Source organism: Pseudorca crassidens, chromosome 18, assembly GCF_039906515.1.
Source record: "Pseudorca crassidens isolate mPseCra1 chromosome 18, mPseCra1.hap1, whole genome shotgun sequence".
NCBI classification, from domain to species: domain Eukaryota; kingdom Metazoa; phylum Chordata; class Mammalia; order Artiodactyla; family Delphinidae; genus Pseudorca; species Pseudorca crassidens.
Genome location: NC_090313.1, coordinates 74,287,496 through 74,305,929, shown reverse-complemented (window position 1 = coordinate 74,305,929; position 18,434 = coordinate 74,287,496). Strand labels below are relative to the sequence as shown.

Below are 18,434 nucleotides of genomic sequence, written 5' to 3'. Positions count from 1 at the left end.
TCCAGAGTGACAACGGTGACAGTTCACCGCGCAGCCCTCGCTCAGTTCCTGAGTGGCCCTGCGGGCTCCGCCCGGCGAGCTCCCGCGGGGCCCGCGCGCCGGGCAGCTGCTCCCTGAGCCGTCGGCGGGCTGTCGCTGGGTCCGCGGCCCGGCCTGCGCTCGCTGTGACTCAGCTGCGCCAACCGAGCATCGCCTCCGGCCCAGGAGACGGGCCTCGGGGGTGCTGGTCCCCCGCCGCCTGGGCGGTCGCTGTCCTGCTTTCCTGCGACTGGGCCCCTTGGCCGGCACCCCCGCGGGGATTGGTCCGCTCCGACGTCGCTCCCGAGCGCCCGCCCCCGGAGGCCCCAGTGGGGCCGCCGCAGCCGGCAGCCCCGGGGTTCGTGCAAGGACTCTGAGGTTAGAGAGCTTTTCTGGGTCCGAATATCACTTCTCACGGAGGCACACAGGAGATTTGTTGCAGAAGTAACATTTTGGGATGCAGGCCACTGTAGCATCCGTGCGGGCCAGGCAAGTGCTCTGAGAAACGCCGAAGAGGGGGACCGGGTAGGGACACCCGTGGAGGGTGCGGGAGAGAGAGTGCTTCTGGCAGGGTTAGCCGGGGTCTGGAATGTGGTCGCTGGCTCTTCTTGGTGATGCAACCTTGGGCTAATTATTTCATCGCTATGAACGTCCATTTCTTTATCTGTCAGGTGGTCATTAACAGCCGTACCGGATCATTGTGATGAAACCCTCGAGGTGTGCATACAGCACATCCCCGGGGCAAAGGAGGGACAGTACATTCCCCCCAGCAAGCCCACCAGGAACACACCTGAAGATGAACGAGCTGGATTCACTACTTCTTGTAAGGGGGAGGAATGCATTCACAGGGAACCACGGGATCAAAAGCTATATTTTCCAGGGCAGAGGTCTCCAGGAGAATTTTGAAATTTTATGTTTTCAGTTTAATGACCTAGAGATTTTAACGTAAGCATATTCTGAATTGTCTTGTAATCAAGTACCGGCACTTGATGTCACCTGTATTTGTATTTCCACTTATGATCACATTGGCTCCAAGTAGAAGTACTTTAGCAATGTCAGAGAAAAGAGGTGGACTAAATATATAAACGATACACCCAAGCTAAATGAAGACCAAGGATGTCATATCATGTTCAAAACGTTTTCATAGTATTCCAGTAAAACGTGTGGGAGAATTGAGTTACCACCTGACACATGAATAGACATACTGATCTCAAAAGAACCTGTGCTGTACCAGGCAGTGCTATATTCAAGTGGCAAAACCAAAACAGAATATAGTAGCTACTAGATTTTGTTAGTTTCAAGAAGAAATGGCTTTTAAGCTTCTGATAAAATCAGGAAAGTAAGATGTGGTGAAAAGATCTTAGTTACACTAAGCAATGACTGCTAAGTAGGTGATTGTCAATACTGTGCTCATAAGAGTTTAATCATACAGCTCCAAGCACAAGTTGTTGAAAGACAATATAATCTGATCATATGACCTTGGTCAATAATATGCCAAAACAGACCTGGATAGGTCTTATCTACCTGAGAAATTCATAACCTAACTTCAATGCTTGTCTTTCTTGACCTCTGTTGCCTTGGATGCCATTGAACAAATTCCTCCTTCTTGAAATATTATCTCTCTTTGGGTTCCATGACACAACTCGATCTTTCTGTCACCCTGAGAGCGCCTTAGCTTCCTCGGTGGGCTTGCTTCTCCAAGGGTACTGTTTCTCAGGTTCCGTCCCAGCTCCTCTTCTGCCCTGTCAGTCACATCCACACTTGTGATCAACCACCAGTATACCCATCACTCCCAAATCTCAAGCTCACCCAGTTCTCTTGAACTTGACACCCAGAGCTTCTACCCGAGTATTTTAAAAAAACACTGCACACTTTAAAATGTCCAAAACATATACCATCTTCCTTATAAATCCAATTCCCTCCTGAAAACCCTGTTTCAACTAATGACATCACCTGTCCAGTCAGCAAAGTCAGAGACCTGGGAATCATAACTGGCTTTTTTTGGGCTGCGTTGGGTCTTCGTTGCTGCCTGCCGGCTTTCTCTAGTTGCGGAGAGCAGGGGCTACTCTTCGTCGTGGTGCGCGGGCTTCTCCTTGTGGTGGCTTCTCTTGTTGCGGAGCACAGGCTCTAGGCACGCGGGCTTCAAGAGTTGTGGCACACGGGCTTAGTAGTTGTGGCTCGCGGGCTCTAGAGTGCAGCCTCAGTAGTTGTGGTGCATGGGATTAGTAGCTGTGGTGAACCTGTGGCATGTGAGATCTTCCCGGACCAGGGCTCAAACCCGTGTCCCCTGCATTGGCAGGCAGATTCTTAACCACTGTGGCACCAGGGAAGTCCTGTACCTGGCTTTTTGATCACCAAATGCTGTAGCTTTTATGTCATAAATATAACTGGTATGATTTATACCTCTTTTAGGTGTGTGGCTATAAGGCAAGTGGGCCCCTGGATCCAGAGCATTTGGGCTGAGCGGCAGTTTTTCGGCTTGTCCGAGGTTGGGGCTTTGTCTCGCCATCAGCCCACTGGTGAATGGAATCTGAAGGTTGCTGGGGAGGAGGTGGGCAAATCTGCAAAGAGCCCAAGGATTTCCCCCGTAAAGAGTCAGAAATCCTGACTCTTCCCCTTTGGAGTTTCAAGTTATTCTAATACTTGTGATGTGTTGGGACGGTCCTAGTAAGCCGAGTGGTGAGAAATGTACAATAATGGCCCGCAAGAAGGTGTCCACCACACTGCTGGTGCTGGTGCTGCTGGGGGTGCAGTAAAAGAGCGGGGCTGGTACGGCAGGCCCAGCACCAGAGCCTTTCCTGTCTCAGGGGAAGGCCAGTCAGGAACAGGGGAACGATGTTGCACCCTGTCCTCATCTGCCGCCTTGGGCCTTGGGGTTCCTTAAGAGAAATAACTGATTTTCTGTAAATAAAAATATCTGTATCTAAAGTTGTACTGGGAACCCAGTCTCCAATAGTGTGGGGTAACCGTTGCTAGCCTGGATTCTCCTCCCTCCCTGCAATCTGTGCCGCACTGTCTCAGTGGGTAGACTTTGAACCCTTACACCCGAGAGCCGGACTTCCTGTTTTCTGTGTCAGCCTCACCAGAGCAGCAGTTGGAAGCTTAAGCAGTCACACCAGACTTCTCAATTTCTTTTCTCCACAACAGAAATATTAAACCAGACTGACTCACCTGGATGAAGTAAGCACCTTGAGGGGGTCTTAATTTGCAAGGCGGGGAAAACTCAGAGAATGATGAATGGCCTTCTCTCAGTCAGGATGGAAGCTCAAATTTGATTTATTTGTGTAGTAACTTAAACGTGGCTTCATTTTCCACCACAGCAGGTGACATAGGATATATGTGAAAGCTCCTAGAACAGGGCCTGACACTTGGTGGGTATTCAGTAATCTTTGGATTGGAAGCTAAATCTTGCTTAATTAGACACACGTACTACTGTGTTTGAGCAGTTACAGAGAAGAACCTGACCTCTGCTTCAATTTGGCCTTTCCTTTTTTGATCCCACAGAGCGATCACTTTCCTCCTTAAGAGGAGTCAGTCCCCTTTTTACTGGGCTATGGGAGTAGGGAAGGATTTAAAGTCAGCAGAGTACGTGAAATTCAGGCACAAGTGACTCCATAATATAGGCCACGTTTAGAGGATTAGTCCTCTGCCTTCCATCCCCAGCTCCTTAGAAAGGCCATTAAACTATATTTTTACAGAATATTTAGTTACATGGAAAAATTTCCATGCTATGACAGTAAGTAAAAAAAAAAAAAAAAAAAAAAGGAAATAAAAAGTATATCGTATATCCCAATTTTGTTAAAAATACAAAAAAGTATACATATGAATGTGTAGAAAAAAGGCCATAAAGTAATGTATCAAATTTTAATAACAATTATCTCTGAGTGGTCGGATTACTAACAATTTTTGTGTTATTAAATACCATAGACAGTATAATTTTCTGTATTCTCCACATTTTCAGCAATAAACACGTATTAATTTATAATCAGAAAAAAGTTTATTTAAAAAGAAATGAGAAAAGGAATTGATAAAACAATTTCTTGTAAAATCATTATATTTGTTACAAAGCTTCAGGAAAAAAGCCCCAAAGGTTGATTCTTTTCCAAGTGGTTCTACAAGCTTTAAAGTTGAATCAGCAACCACATGGCAAACTGACATTCTTGGACTGTGACAGGTGGCCTGAGATAAGACAGGATGGATGCCAACGGCTGAAGGGGAATCAAGAGTCCTTTATCTAGAAAAGTTACTTAAGAATGGAGAAAGAACTGTTCTGAAATGGAGGGAGAACCAGGGTGAACTTTTGGGCAGCCTGGATCAACCTATTTAAAACCAGACTCACAAAACAGGGAGACTCATAGCGCATAGAAACCCTCTAGTCGGGGCCCCTAACTTTACCCGTAAGAAAACCAAACCCAAAGGGAGTTGCTGTGTTATTCTTCATGGAACGTAGTTGCCGTTTTATAGTCCTGTGCTCACAGAGATATGGAAAGGACCCTGCTTGGAATCCAGGCCCTGCTGCCGCCCATCTTTCCTCCTTCGTTTTCCTGACAGAAAATGAGTGGAGTTTTTAAGAAGGAGTTTAAGAAGGCAGTTTGGAAATTTAAGAAGAAGATTTTATAAAGGAGAAGCTCTGTGGTACGCAAGTGCCCTGGGAAGGTAAAATGTATTCTGTTATCTTTCCACTCAGCAGCTGCTCCCACCATTACCCAGTTTTTACTGCCGTGTCCTCCAGGCCACTGCACTCTCCAAGGTTATGAAAACAAGGCAGTCACGCCACCTTCTCTATGACACTGATGGGGAGCCGTGCCCGCGGGTATTTTTAAATGAAAGGAAATATAACTTGTGCTGTCAGCATTCACATCAGTCCCGACCAGATGGATTATTGTTTATTTTATTTCTCGTGTAACTCTGATCATAGATTTCTAATGCTCTGCAGAAAACCCTCAGGTTAAGGGGAAAAAGTAGGGCAAGAGAATTACCCTTGATACTGAGAAGAGAGAGGGGAAGAGGGAATAGGAAAAAAAGACAGAACACTAAGAGGGGAAAGTGTTATCACTTCACCTCTCTCCCCACACTTCCTGGAGTCTATAAGAGGGTCAATCCAATCATTGCTTCCTGGCAAGTGCCTCCCTCCTGTGACAGGCAGGATAGCGCCCCTGCTAAAGAGACCCATGTCCTACTCACTGGCACCTGAGAATAAATTACCTTGCATGGCCACAGGGACATTTCAGGTATGTGGAGTTTCTGGATGGACCCAGTGTAATCACAAGGGTCCTTACAAGTGAAAGAGGGAGGAAGTAGAGAAGTATTTGACTTTGCTACACTTCTTGCTTTGCATACAGAGAAAGGATCCATGAACAAAGGAAGGGAGGTGGCATCTAGAAGCTGGAAAAGACAAGGAGACAGATTATTCCCCTAAAGGCTCCAGGAGGAGTGCAACCCTGCTAGCACCTGGGTTTTAGCCCAATGAGACCCATTCCAGACTTCTGACCTCTAGAGCTTAAGTGAATAAATTTGTGTTGTTTCAAAAAAGAAAGAAAAAAGGAATACCTTCAGGTAATCAGAACAGGTAATCTATAGGTATTCAGGACAAAACTAAGTGGAACTCCTTATTAATGAGCTTTTTTGCTTGTTAGCTTTTCAGTTTGCTCCCTAAATATCTGCTCCCCACTGGATTCCTTCTCCCACTGTGTTCCACTCTCACCCCAGCCAGACCCCGGTTTCGTCCTGGACTTCTCCGTCTAGTGCATTCGCTCCACAAGTGCTCATTCAGACCTGATTATTCCACTTTATTCAGTCAACAGCAGCGTATCGAGGGACTGCTTTCAGCTCCAAGGCGTAAAGAGCTTGGGAGTCATCACTCTCATCCTTAGAGCAAAAAGAGCTGAAGGAGCTGAAAATCAGTGCTTCATCTTGCGCCCTTCAGAGCCTGAGGTCACAGGGCGCAGCTGCATCCCATGATCTGGAGGGACAGGCAAAGCCAGAGTCACAGCCGAGGTCTCCTTAGCTGGACAGGAGGCGCTAGAGACACATGCTGGCAGGAACATTTAACGGCAGTTTTGATGAGTTGCTGGAGGCTGAGCGTGGAGTAGCCCGAGAGTAAGAGGCTCCTGGGATCTGTCACCTAAGGGGGGCTCCATGCTTTTTTTTTTTTTTTTTTTTTTTTTGTCTACAGGACCCCCACTAGGTTCTCTTGCTGAAGAGCCCAGAATGATTTCCTTATGTCTGGCAGAGGGAGGGGAAGATTTTGAAATATGCCTAGAGCATCCTCGTAACAAAGGCCTACTCTGTCAGGGAAAAGACCTGTCCCACCTGGGGACGGGCACTTCCCTGACTCCAGCCACCTCTAGCCTTCCTATCTCACCTAAGGAGGAGAAACAAAGCTAGTAAATACTTGTGCAGGTCACAGTCCAAGGACATGGGTCCACTGAAAGACTGCTATTTAATCCCAAGATTATATAAGAATGCTTCCCCTCCGCCCACACCTGGCCACCAGCAACAGAGCTCCAGTAAAGAACAGTGGGTTACAGCTTGAAGAGCCGACCCTATTTACTGTGAAGCCTCTGGCACCCGCAGCTACAAAAGGTTAAACACAGCCTAAAACCCCAGCCAGACTGATAGCAAAGCTCAGGCTAGCGGCCTATTTAGCTCAGTTCCTATAACGTGACACGTCATGTCCAACTTTCAACAAAAAATTGCAAGGCATTTTAAAAGGCAAGCAAAAACACAATCTGAAAAGCATCAGAAGCAGACTCGGCAGATAGGGCAGAGATCTGGGCATTATTGGACAGACCATTTCAAATAGCTATGATTAATATTTTAAGAGTTCTTTTGGAAAAAGCAGACAACTTGCAAGAACAGATGGGTAATGTAAGCAGCAAGATGGAAACTTCAAGAAAGCATCAAAAAGAAATGCTAGAAATCAAAAACAAAGATCCCACAAGCCGAGTGATGCGGCCAAAAAGCAAACAAAAAAACCAAACCCCAGAAACCACTATAACAGAAATGAAGAATGTCTTTCGTGGGCTCAAGAGTAGATCGGACACAGCCAAGGAGAGAACCAGTGTGGGAGCTTCTTTGCCCTGCTGCTAAAACAAAATCCATCTCTAATATAAAACTGGCTGCTTCCTCTCTACTTCAGGGGTTACATGTTGCTATTAGGATAAAGTCCAGATTCCTGAGTGAGACCTACAGCACTGACCTCTACCTGCTTCTATAGCTTCGACTTTTACCACTCCCCACCCAGAAGGTTATGTACAGACACACTAAACTCTGGTTTAGTAACTTAATGTCCTGATGTGCTAAGTTCCCTCCTCTTAATGGAATGTCCCTCCCCTTTCCCTTCCTGCTTTTGCCATCCAGTTTATCCCTTAAGACACAATTCAGGGAGCAGTGGCCACAGGACGCCTCCCACCCTTCCCTAACATGTAAGTTAGGCGCCTTCTCTCTCAATCGTAGCAATTACACTCTGTAGCATAATCATCTGTGTTCTTGACTCTTCGGCCCTGGACTAGGCTGTGGGTTTTTAAAGGGTAGGGGCCATGTGTTAATAGGCCATGTATTCCAAGCACCTAGTACTTTGGCATAAAAGACAACCAGTGAATGTTAGACGGATGAGTGAATAAACGAATGAATGAATGCAGAAGGCTCATGGGAGGAAAGAAATGGGTAAATAAAACCAAACTAAACAGGCATTTGAATCAAAAACCAATTTCTAGTGTGTATTAGTCGGCATTCTTGGTTACAAATAACAGAAATTGACTCTGGTTCACTTAAGAGAGCAGTTTTCTGGAAGGGCATTAGGTAGTTCACAGAATCAACAGGAAGTCCGGGGAGTCATAGAAAAGAAAGACAAAGTGAAGAAGTTGCCACAGGACTGGTCACGGGGACGGGTCCTGGTCCCAGGACACTGGCCGCAGTGCTGTTCTATTGACTCCGCCGCTGTGAGAATCTCAGGGTGATAACTCAGTCGCTCTTCAAGGTTCAGAGTCTCAGAGGGAGACTCTAACTCGCCACGCTTGGGTGAGGCGTCTGTGGTGTAGTTGCCGGGGATGGGAAAGGGGAATAGCTTCTCTTCACCTTCCCAAATAGGAGTGCCATTCACATGCTCAGTAGCCGAGATGACAAAGACCTGTGGTTTCCCAGGGCTGCCGTGACAGAGGGCTACAAACTGGGAGACTGAGAACAACAGAAATTTATTTCCTCACAGTTCTAGAGGCCATAAGTCTGCAATCAAGGTGTGGGCAGGGCTGGTTCCTTCTGCGGAGGGCCTCTCTCTTAGCTCCTGGTGGCCCTGGCCGTCCTTGGCATCCTCTGACGGACAGCCGCCTCACTGCTATCTCGGCCTCCATCAGCCAGTGCACTCTCCCTGTGTCTCTGTGTCTCTGTCTCCTCTTCTTACAAGGACACAAGTCACATTGGATTAAGGGCCATCTACTCCAGTATGACCTCATCTTAACGAATTACGCCTTCAACGACACTATTTCCAAACAAGGTTTGGGGACACAATTCAACCTAGAACTCCCCGTATCTTCTACATTGGTGACTTCCTTCTAGTCCATGGGATACCAAGGGCAGGCAAGTGGGGTTCTGTCCCACGTGCAGATAGCAGGGGTGCATTGCCTGTGAAGGACGTAAAGACATGATAAAAATGACTAAAGGGTGGTTGCTTTTTATTAACAACTTGGGCCAGTGTTCTAAACAACATCAGAGATAAAATACGTCTCCCCACAAATGTGTGTTCGTTTTAAAGAATTGCTGTGTGTGGCAAAAATGTGTCCACAAATCCTTCATACTCCTCTTTTTAACAGGTGGAGCCCAATTCCCCTCTCCTGAATATGGGCTGGACTTAATATTTTTGTTTGCTAAATGCACATGTTAGTTCATTCATAATATATTTACAGTTTGAATTTAAAAAAATTTTTTTTACACAAACTTGGAAATTTTATTTTTTAAAAATTTTAAAGGTTATATTCCATTTGTAGTTATAAGGACTTCCCTGGTGGCTCAGAGGTTAAGAATCCGCCTGCCAATGCAGGGAACACGGGTTCAATCCCTGGTCTGGGAAGATCCCACATGCCGCGGAGCAACTAAGCCCGTGCGCCGCAACTACTGAGCCTGTGCTGTAGAGCCCGTGAGCCACAACTGCTGAGCCCCTGTGCCACAACTACTGAAGCCTGCACGCCTAGAGCCTGTGCTCTGCAACAAGAGAAGCCACCGCACTGAGAAGCCCGCGCACCGCAATGAAGAGTAGCCCCTGCTCGCCGCAACTAGAGAAAGCCCGCGCGCAGCAACAAAGACCCAACGCAGCCAAAAATATACTAACAAATAAATAAATATATTGGCTATATTCCATGTGTTGTACAATTTATCTTTGTAGCTTATAGCTTATTTATTTTATACCTAATAGTTTGTATCTCTTATTCCCCTACCCTAACTTGCCCCTCCCCCTTCCCTCTCCCCACCAGTCACCACTAGTTTGATCTCTATATCTGTGAGTCTGTTTCTTTTTTGTTATAGTCACTAGTTTATTTCTTAGATTCCATATATAAGTGATATCATACAGTATTTGTCTTCCTCTGTCTGACTTATTTCAGTAAGCATAATACCCTCCAAGTCCACCCATGTTGTTGAAAATGGCAAAATTTCATCCTTTTTAATGGCTGAGTATGATTTCATTGTACATATACATCACATCTGCTTCATCCATTTATCTGTTGATGGACACTTAGGTTGCTTCCGTTTTCTGGCAATTGTAAATAATACTGCTGTGAACATTGGGGTGCATGTATCTTTTTGAATTAGTGTATTTTTATTTTCTTTGGAAAACTCCTCCCCCCCCCCCTTTTTTAACATCTTTATTGGAGTATAATTGCTCTACAATGCTGTGTTAGTTTCTGCTTTATAACAAAGTGAATCAGCCCCATCACGTACACATTTTTTTTAACCTTGCTGTAAAAGCTTGAATTATGTTCAGATATTTGTCCTCCTCCACAAGCCCTCAGGTAGGTCTACCATCTCTTTTCCCATAAATAGAATCATTACTGATCTAATCCAGCCATTTCCCTCCCCTGTAATTACTTTAGCCATGGGTGTGTGATGTAATCCTGACACGTGAAGTGTCTGGAGAAGTCTGCGAGGTTGCTTCACTGTTCAAAGAGGCTACATGGAAGCACACCCTCCCTTTTCTTGTCTCAGGAAGTTGTGTGGTTGTGAACTCTGGAGTTGCTGCAGCCATCTTGTGACCATAACGAGAGCTAGTAGAGGATAAACAAGCTGCTGACAACAGTGGGCAAGGTGGAGAGATGGGAAGAATTCAGATCCCTGAATGAGTCATTGATTTGCTGAACTATTTCACAGTGGAGCAGCCTTTCCTCTGGACTTTTGCTTATTTCTTGAAACTGCAGCATAGTTGGTTTACAATTTACATCTGATGAGTTTTTCAAGGTTTGTGTAGGTCTACTGCTGCTGTTTCTTGTTTCTGTTGGTGTTTTCTCCTGGAGCTTTGTTTTCCTGAATGCCATTAGTCTTTATGCAGAGGCCATTGCCCTAGAAAAAGGGAATCTGAGGCTTCCCGGAGGCCTGGGAGAGAGGTGTTTCCTCCTTACAGGATTTGCACTTGCTACTGCCAGGTGCCCAGGGGCTCCACCAGTCAAGACCACCTTAAACCCCACACCTGGCTTGATATCCCAGAAGGGAACCTGGCCTGCAGATCTGCCCAAGGTAACCAAGGTGGGGCTGCAGCCAAGACTCCTCCCTGGCAGTTTTTTCTATTTCTTCTTTTCTCTTCCAGCCGTAGTCAACACCCAGCCTTCCTCGAGGTACGCTAGGATTGTGCGGAAAGGGAAGGTTCATCTCTGGTTCACAGTTACCTTGACGGCGGCGGGGGGGGCCCTTTGGAATATCAGCCTATAGGAGGGACTCCGGGAAGAGCCCCGCCTGGAATCCAAGCCCATGGGTTCTTGCTTTGCTTGTGCAGCAGATGCCCTGGGGCAAAGTGGCCGAGTCCCCTTGTTGCTCTGGATTCAGACTTTCCCTCAACTTTGGCCTGAGCTTTGGTGACCAGCTTATCAGCTCTTTGCTTTGTAAAGTGATGCCCTTCATATTTCGTCTAGGAAAGTGCTCTTTCGTTGAGAGGGTTACTCAGGCCCTGGAGTTATTTTTACGTTGGAAAATACATTCATTACTGTTTAAGTCACTTGAGTCGTGGTTTTCTGCTGCTTTCAGCCAACTGGGCCTGCTCATGACATCAGCACATTCTGTAGGAATTTCTGTGAGGAAGCCTGAAAGTTGGCCAGAGTCTCTAACATTAGGGTTTGGGATGCACTGATTTGGTAAGGATGTCTTAGTTATTCTGGGCAAATCTCTACAGAAGAAAAAAACCCATGTATTTATTTGATTTATTTATTTTTTAAATGTTTATTTTATTTTTATTTGGTTGTGCGGGGTCTTAGTTGCGGCTAATGGGCTCCTTAGTTGCGTCTCGTGGGCTCCTTAGTTGCGGCATGCAAACTCTTAGTTGCAGCATGCATGTGGAATCTAGTTCCCTGACCAGGGATTGAACCTGGGCCCCCTGCATTGGGAGCACGGAGTCTTAACCACTGCACCACCAGGGAAGTCCCAAAACCATCTATTTATAAAGGAGATGTTATGAAAATATTACAGCAAAATAGAAAATGAACATTTATTGAGGGCCACTAGGTATTTAGCACTTTCGTTTTGTTATCTCTGGACTGAAACTCCAGGCGCTTAGGTTAAACAGTGAGATCCTATCACTGAAGATACTACTCCAGGTAATGTGATAGAATAGAGAGGGAAAGGAAGGAAGCGGGGGGAGGGGCGGGGGGGCCGGTGAGACAAGCAAAGAAAGAGGTCTGTTCCATCCTGCTCCCACCTGGAGCAAACTCACCAAAAGCAGTTCACACCACGTTTCCTGCTGTTTGGGGCCAGTCAGAGCGTGTTGGGCCGTGAGCACGGAGGTCTCCTGGGTTTTCCTCACTGGGACACAGTCGTAGCTTGTGAATCACACTGCCAAGTTTACCGACAGTGCAGTTTACATTTGTCTTTATTTTCAAGCCGGGACCTTTAATTAAAAACCATATTTAGGGGACTTCCCTGGTGGTGCAGTGGTTAAGAATCCAGTGCAGGGGACACGGGTCCGAGCCCTGGTCTGGGAAGATTCCCACATGCCGTGGAGCAACTAAGCCCGCGAGCCACAACTACTGAGCCTGCGAGCCACAACTACTGAAGCCCGCACACATCTAGAGCCCATGCTCCGCAACAGGAGAAGCCACTGCGATGAGAAGCCCACGGACCGCAACAGAGAGTGGCCCCTGCTCGCCACAACTAGAGAAAGCCCACACGCAGCAATGAAGACCCAATACAGCCAAAAATAAATAATAAATACATAAATTTAAAATAATAATAATAATAAATAAATAAATAATGTATTTAGAGAGGCTTCCCTGGTGGTCCAGTGGCTAAGACTCCACACTCCCAATGCAGGGGGCCTGGGTTCGATCCCTGGTCAGGGAACGAGATCCCACGTGCCACAACTAAAGATCCCACGTGCTGCAACTGAGACCTGGTGAAGCCAAAAGAAACAAAAAAAACCCCCCAAACCCCCTGTATTTAGAGCCACTATAGTTGTGGGGACTATACAACTGGTTTTAGCTGGACCAGGCATGTTGGAGAGAGCCCTGGGAAGCCAGGGTCCTGGGTCCAGCTGGATTTTCCAGTGGCCTTCAGATCTTTGGAGAATCTCAACTTCTCTGAGCCTCTTTGCCCCCAGCTTTCAAGTACAGGGTTTGATGAGATGATCTTTACAATCTCTTGGATTCTGAAGTGCTGTTTTATGAATGCAAACTTATTCAAGATTTTAAAGGCTTGATATGACGGCAGGTCACTGAGATGATTCCTGTAATACTATCCTCATCCCCTGCACTGTTTTCCTCATAATCGTCCCAGGCCTTTACCTGCCTCATGGGACCGCCATGGGGCCTTGCTGTAGAGAGTGCCGTGGTGCACAGCCCAGAGCCCGCAGCACCCAGCCCTGCCTCTGAAATAAATGCCTCATGGAGAGGGAGCTCCTCACCCGACAGGCCACCCCTTCCCCGGGGACCACTCCCATCCATGCACTGGCCAAGGGGGTGTGTACCAGCCTGCTCGGGCTGCCAAAACAAAGTGCCACAGACTGGGTGACTTACAAACATGGAACAGGAGGGAAGGGGGCAGGGCCCACAGTCTCTAAATAAATCCACTTCTTACCTATCACTTTGTCTCTCGCCGAATTCTTTCTGCGATGAGACATCAAGAACCTGAGCTTCATTAAAGTGTGTGATCTCCGTTGGAAGACTGTGGGTTTCGGCCGAGTTCGAGTCCCAGCCGCGTGGGTTCAAGTCCCAATCTGAGGTGCACGGTTTCAGCATTGGCTTGTAGATGGATGTCTTCTTGCTGTGTCCTCACATGGGCTTTTCTCTAATCACCCACCCCTGGCATCTCTTCCTCTTCTTATAAGGACACCAATCATTGGATTAGAGCCCCACCGTTATGACCCCATTTAATCTTAATTACCTCTTCAGAGGTCCCATCTCCAAATACAGTTGTATTCTAAGGTTCTAGGGGTTAGGGCTTCAACATGTGAGTTGCGGGGGACACGATTCAGTCCATAAGAGGGACTGAACAACTCTGAAGGGCCGTCCAGGCTCCAGAGCTTCCTGGAGACTAGCTAAGGCCCCTGTTGCTCTGCTTCTCCCTCTGCCCAGTCCTCCACTCCCCCTCAGGGGTCCACCCAGAGCCCTTCCAGTAAACATCCTGCTCCCAGATCTCCATTGCATTCCCGTCTGTTTCGTGGGGAGCCAGCCCCAGGACACATGCCCTCCACCTTTCCTTTATTTCTCTTCTGGGGAAGACCACTTTGGTAGCATATCCAGAAGGCTGTCCTTATAGGTAAAGCTTCCTTGAAATGCTTGTCTTCTTACAATAAAGAGTGACCATCACTGGAGAGGCTTCAGTGGAGGCAAATGGTCTGACCCGGTGGGCTCTAAGGTCCCTCTTATGGGACTTACCTGTTCATTGTCACCTGATAGCTCTTCCTTAAATAGTCCACGGGCACAGAGGCTCAAATAAATGTGAAAGCTACATTTCTTGTGCCTGATTCTGTGGTTCTTAGGTCAAACTTAGCTCCCTGCCCAAGCTCCCAGCGGCCCCCAAACAGTTTCACTTTCTCTCTGCCTACCCTTCTTGTACAAATTAAGGAACGATTTCAGGTCATCAAAACTACAGAAATGAAAATTACACTGGAGTGAGTTTAATTGAGAATTGACTCTTTATTGAGCAACTGTCCTATGCGGGTCACTCCACCACGGAGAATAGGAAAAAAGTAGAAGAAAACCCTCACTCTAAAGTTGTTACAGGGAATTCCCTGGCAGTCCAGTGGTTAGGATTCGGTGCTTTCACTGCTGTGGGCCTGGGTTCGATCCCTGGTCGGGGAACTAAGATCCCTCAAGCTGCACACAGTGCAGCCAAAAAATAAAATAAATAAACTTGTTACAGAGCAGGTGGAGGGGTGAGTTATATTTGGACTGAAACTTGTCATTGTCATGGGCCACTTTGGGGAGGACTTGATGATGGAGGCCTTGGGAAATCTAGGTCCTATGACCAAAGATAACTCCAGCCACGAGAATCTCTTTATCTCTCTTCGCCTCATCGTTAAATGCAACACGCCATCCAAGAGGCACCAGTTAAAGATCTATGATAATTCTTCCGGATTTTGCAGGACAGTGACCTTGGGGGAAGATGTAGAGGAAGACTGGGTCTCCGGCTGCCTTGGACCAAGGTTTCCCACACTAACCTTGGCGCAGCTGGTGGCTTGGGAACCTCTTACAAACTCTCTGAAAAGCTTTTTGAGCTCTTTGGAAACAGATATGGAGAAAACATAAAGATTATGTTTGCAATATTTATACAAGAAGAGTAACACATTTCTCAGTTGTTCTGTTCATACTGGCAACCGCTATTGTTCACAGAACCTACAGCCTCAACAAAAAGTTAGTATATTTATGTCTGTCCTGTTTCCTCTAAGAGTCCTATATGTTTCCCTAAGAAAAAGATCCAAATACGCCACCTACACAGTGAGTACAGGAAGCTCTCAAAGGTTTAGAAGAAAACCTCTTCACATTCCAGTGCCGGACAGCGGCAGCGCATAGCTCTCGAATCCATCCCTTGCCTTCTGTCGCCTCACAGTGGAGCCTCGGCAGAGCGGTGCCTGTCTGCACTCTCCTCTGGGAGCGTTTATCTGCAGTAGACATCACAGGAGAATCTGCATCCTGCAGAGCTGGGTACCAAGTCTAATGAAAGCCCCCAGGGAGCCTTGGCCTGAATTCTGAGACGGCTGTGAAGCCCACACACTGGAGCTCTCGCCTGGCAAGACCAGGCTGCACTGTCATTTTCTCTGGGTTTGGTCAAGGTTCAAGGCTTCGGGGCATGAGGGGGTTCTGGAAGTCCACTGGGTGCTTCTTATGCGGACCTGGGGAGACCTGGGCTGAGTTGGGCTCTGTGCTCTGAAATCGGTTTAAAACAAAGAGATTCGACAGAGACTCATTTACCCTCTCTCCAGGAGTCCCTAAACTACTCCAAACCTGCCCTGGGCTTCAAGGTCTAAACTAGATTTGTCCCGCAAACCCAAGGCTGGCTGGTAGTAGCAGGTTCAGAACCCTCCTTGGGCAGCAGAACTGGTCTAGATCCTTCTGATCCACGTGCACTAGTTCAGGACATTTCCTAGATGGCTGCTAGGTCGAGTTTGGGTCTTTGCTTAGAATGTGTTTACCCCAGACTGTTAATGGTTTAATTCTCAGTTGAAGCTAATGTCAAATTACATTCATTTCTTTTTCATGACTTACATTTGTCTGTATGTCCTCTGTTGTTAGGAGTCATTTTCTTTAATTTTTTTTTTTTTTTTAGGAAAGCAGGCTCCTTTTAACCTCTGTGAGAAGGTGAGCTCTTTTGCATTTTGCAGTAAGTTCTGTGAGGAGGAAGGAGTCCAATTTGTTCACCCAGTGATGCGTAATGAAAATACATTGCATTCATATGTCAGGGTTTTCTTCCAAAGACCACTCCCAACCATCACCTCTTTGAAGTTATAGACATGAATAGACGTATATATAGATACACATATGAAACCAGATTAATTAAGGATGTAGTTATTAAATATGTGTGTTTATATATATATGTGGTATTAATACTGTGTATGTGGATGTATATATACATTGGTGGATATGTATAAGGGTGTGTGTGTGTGTGTTATGTAATTGTAAAACTTAAGCGAACTATGGTATAGGAACATTTTTGTCAATTTTGTCCAAGACCAAAAAAGAAAAAAAGAAAAATGTGTTTGTGACGTAACATGGAAATCTTTTAAAGATGAATTTAAAATATCAACTTGCATTTGAAGTTTGTGTGAGCTCCCCGGGACAAACACTTCTCTGAGGTCCACCTCTCCCCCTAGACCGTGGAATTGACTCTGACCATCCCAGAATACGGATCTCTAGCCTGTTTGAGAGGAGAAGCTGTTTTGCACTTTCCAAAGCCTTGTGCACTCCTCCCTCGGGGTGAAAGGGTTGAGGTGATAGAGGAAATCCCAACAAGCCAGGCCCACATCCTGGGAGCCTGACAGCTCAACTGCTTCCTCGCTGGGAATCTCTGGGAACTGAGTAGAGGAGCAGAAGGGAAGGGGTGGACCTGAGACCGTGGCCCTGCCTTTCACTCTGTGAGACCCTGCTTTCAACTCTTCAGGTGTCTACCCAGAAGTGGGATTGCTGGGTGATACGGTAATTTTTTGGGGGGGCCACACCTTGCAGCATGCGGAACATCCCCGACCAGGGATCTAACCCGTGACCCCTGCAGTGAAAGCGCAGCGTTTTAACCTCTGGACGCCAGGAAAGTCCGATCACATGGTGATTGTATGTCTGATTTTTTTGAGGAGCCTCCATGCTGTTTTCCACAGCAGCTGCACCTTCAACATTCCCACCAGCAGCGCACAAGTCTTCTAATTTCTCCACGTTCTCACCAACGCTTGTTATTTTCTGTTTTTTTAATACGGATTTTTTTTCTTAAAGATGAGGAACTAACTGGGTTGTAGTCAGCCTTTCTCTAAACTTGTTCTGAAGCTCACCTCCTCAGAACCATATTATAAAAATGCAGACTCCTAAGCCCACCCCAGACCAGGTGGGACCTCAGAGTGTGAGCTTTTAAGCAAACTCCTGTGAGCACCGCCTCCTGCACTCCCAGGAATGCCTCCTACACGTGGGACTGCAGAGGTTTCAGGGAGACACGACATTCAGCCCCCTAAAAACCACAGCGTGGAGGAGAACTCAAGCCACACCCATCAAGATAATCTTATCACATGGATTCACGTGGCAGCACAGATTAAAAAAAATCACAATCATTCATATTGTTTTTTCAAGTTCTCAGTCTTTTCAGCCGCGATCTACTAAAACATCAAATCGAGGTCTGGAAACATGACATTTTTAGCTAAGGAAATGCTCTTGATCAAAACCAGATTTTTACTGGTGATCCTCGAATGAAATAGCCCATTATCAGCTTCCTACAGAAATCTCCCCAGAGCTATTCTCAGGCAGCAGGGAAGCAATCTTCCCCAGGACCACTTCCCCGGCCATCACACCTACTGTGATCTGAGTCATGCCTTTTGTCTTGTGCCTGGAATTTGGGGATGTTTATGAAAATCTGTTGTAAATACTAGTCATAATTCCTCCTTTCACAAGATTCTTTATTTCAGAAAAATGAGTAGCCCATCACGTACAAACGTCATATCACTTCCAGCCCCATTGTCACCTGGAAATATTCCCTCTTCCGTTTTACTAGAGATTATTTAAAGGTTTTTGAGAACAGTGTGTCATAGAAATCCTCCAGCGAACTTAGTGTCTGGGTTGCCACCAATCATGTTAAAATACGCTTTTGCATCAGCTCTACCTACTTCAGCTTTTGAGGGCAGAAAATGGAGTTTTGTGTTGAGAAGTAAATGCTAATGAAAAGCAAAATATCCTTTTAATGCAGACTCCTTGAGTTTAACGTCTGTCTACTTGCTTCACTTAAGTTCCCAAAGCAGGTGGAGACATAATTAACACATACATCATGATGATATTTTCTTTAGCACAATAAAACCTTATTTTCAAATTAAACTGCTCTGATATTAAGCGTTAACATTTTAAGGTAAACATGTTGTGCTGGTTCAAAACTTTCAGAAAATAGAGAATAGGTCACTGGAGATTTCTTGCCAGGTGGTGTCTCTCAGCTTTCTACTGATGCCTTCAGATATGGATGTTCAACTAGACCAGATGAATATAGCAAAGCAGGACATAGTCCAGACTGCCCAGCTAGTCTCAAGCAAAACAAACAAAGCA

The 18,434-nt window shown here is 46.3% G+C and overlaps 1 long non-coding RNA gene across 1 annotated transcript; it reads left to right on the top strand.

Annotated features, from left to right (window-relative positions):
* Nucleotides 1-310: 310 nt before the first annotated feature.
* On the top strand, nucleotides 311-9,367 carry LOC137211277 (uncharacterized). The gene is made up of 2 exons (XR_010937006.1): nucleotides 311-507; nucleotides 690-9,367. It is a non-coding gene; the product is annotated as an uncharacterized lncRNA (long non-coding RNA).
* Nucleotides 9,368-18,434: the final 9,067 nt, after the last annotated feature.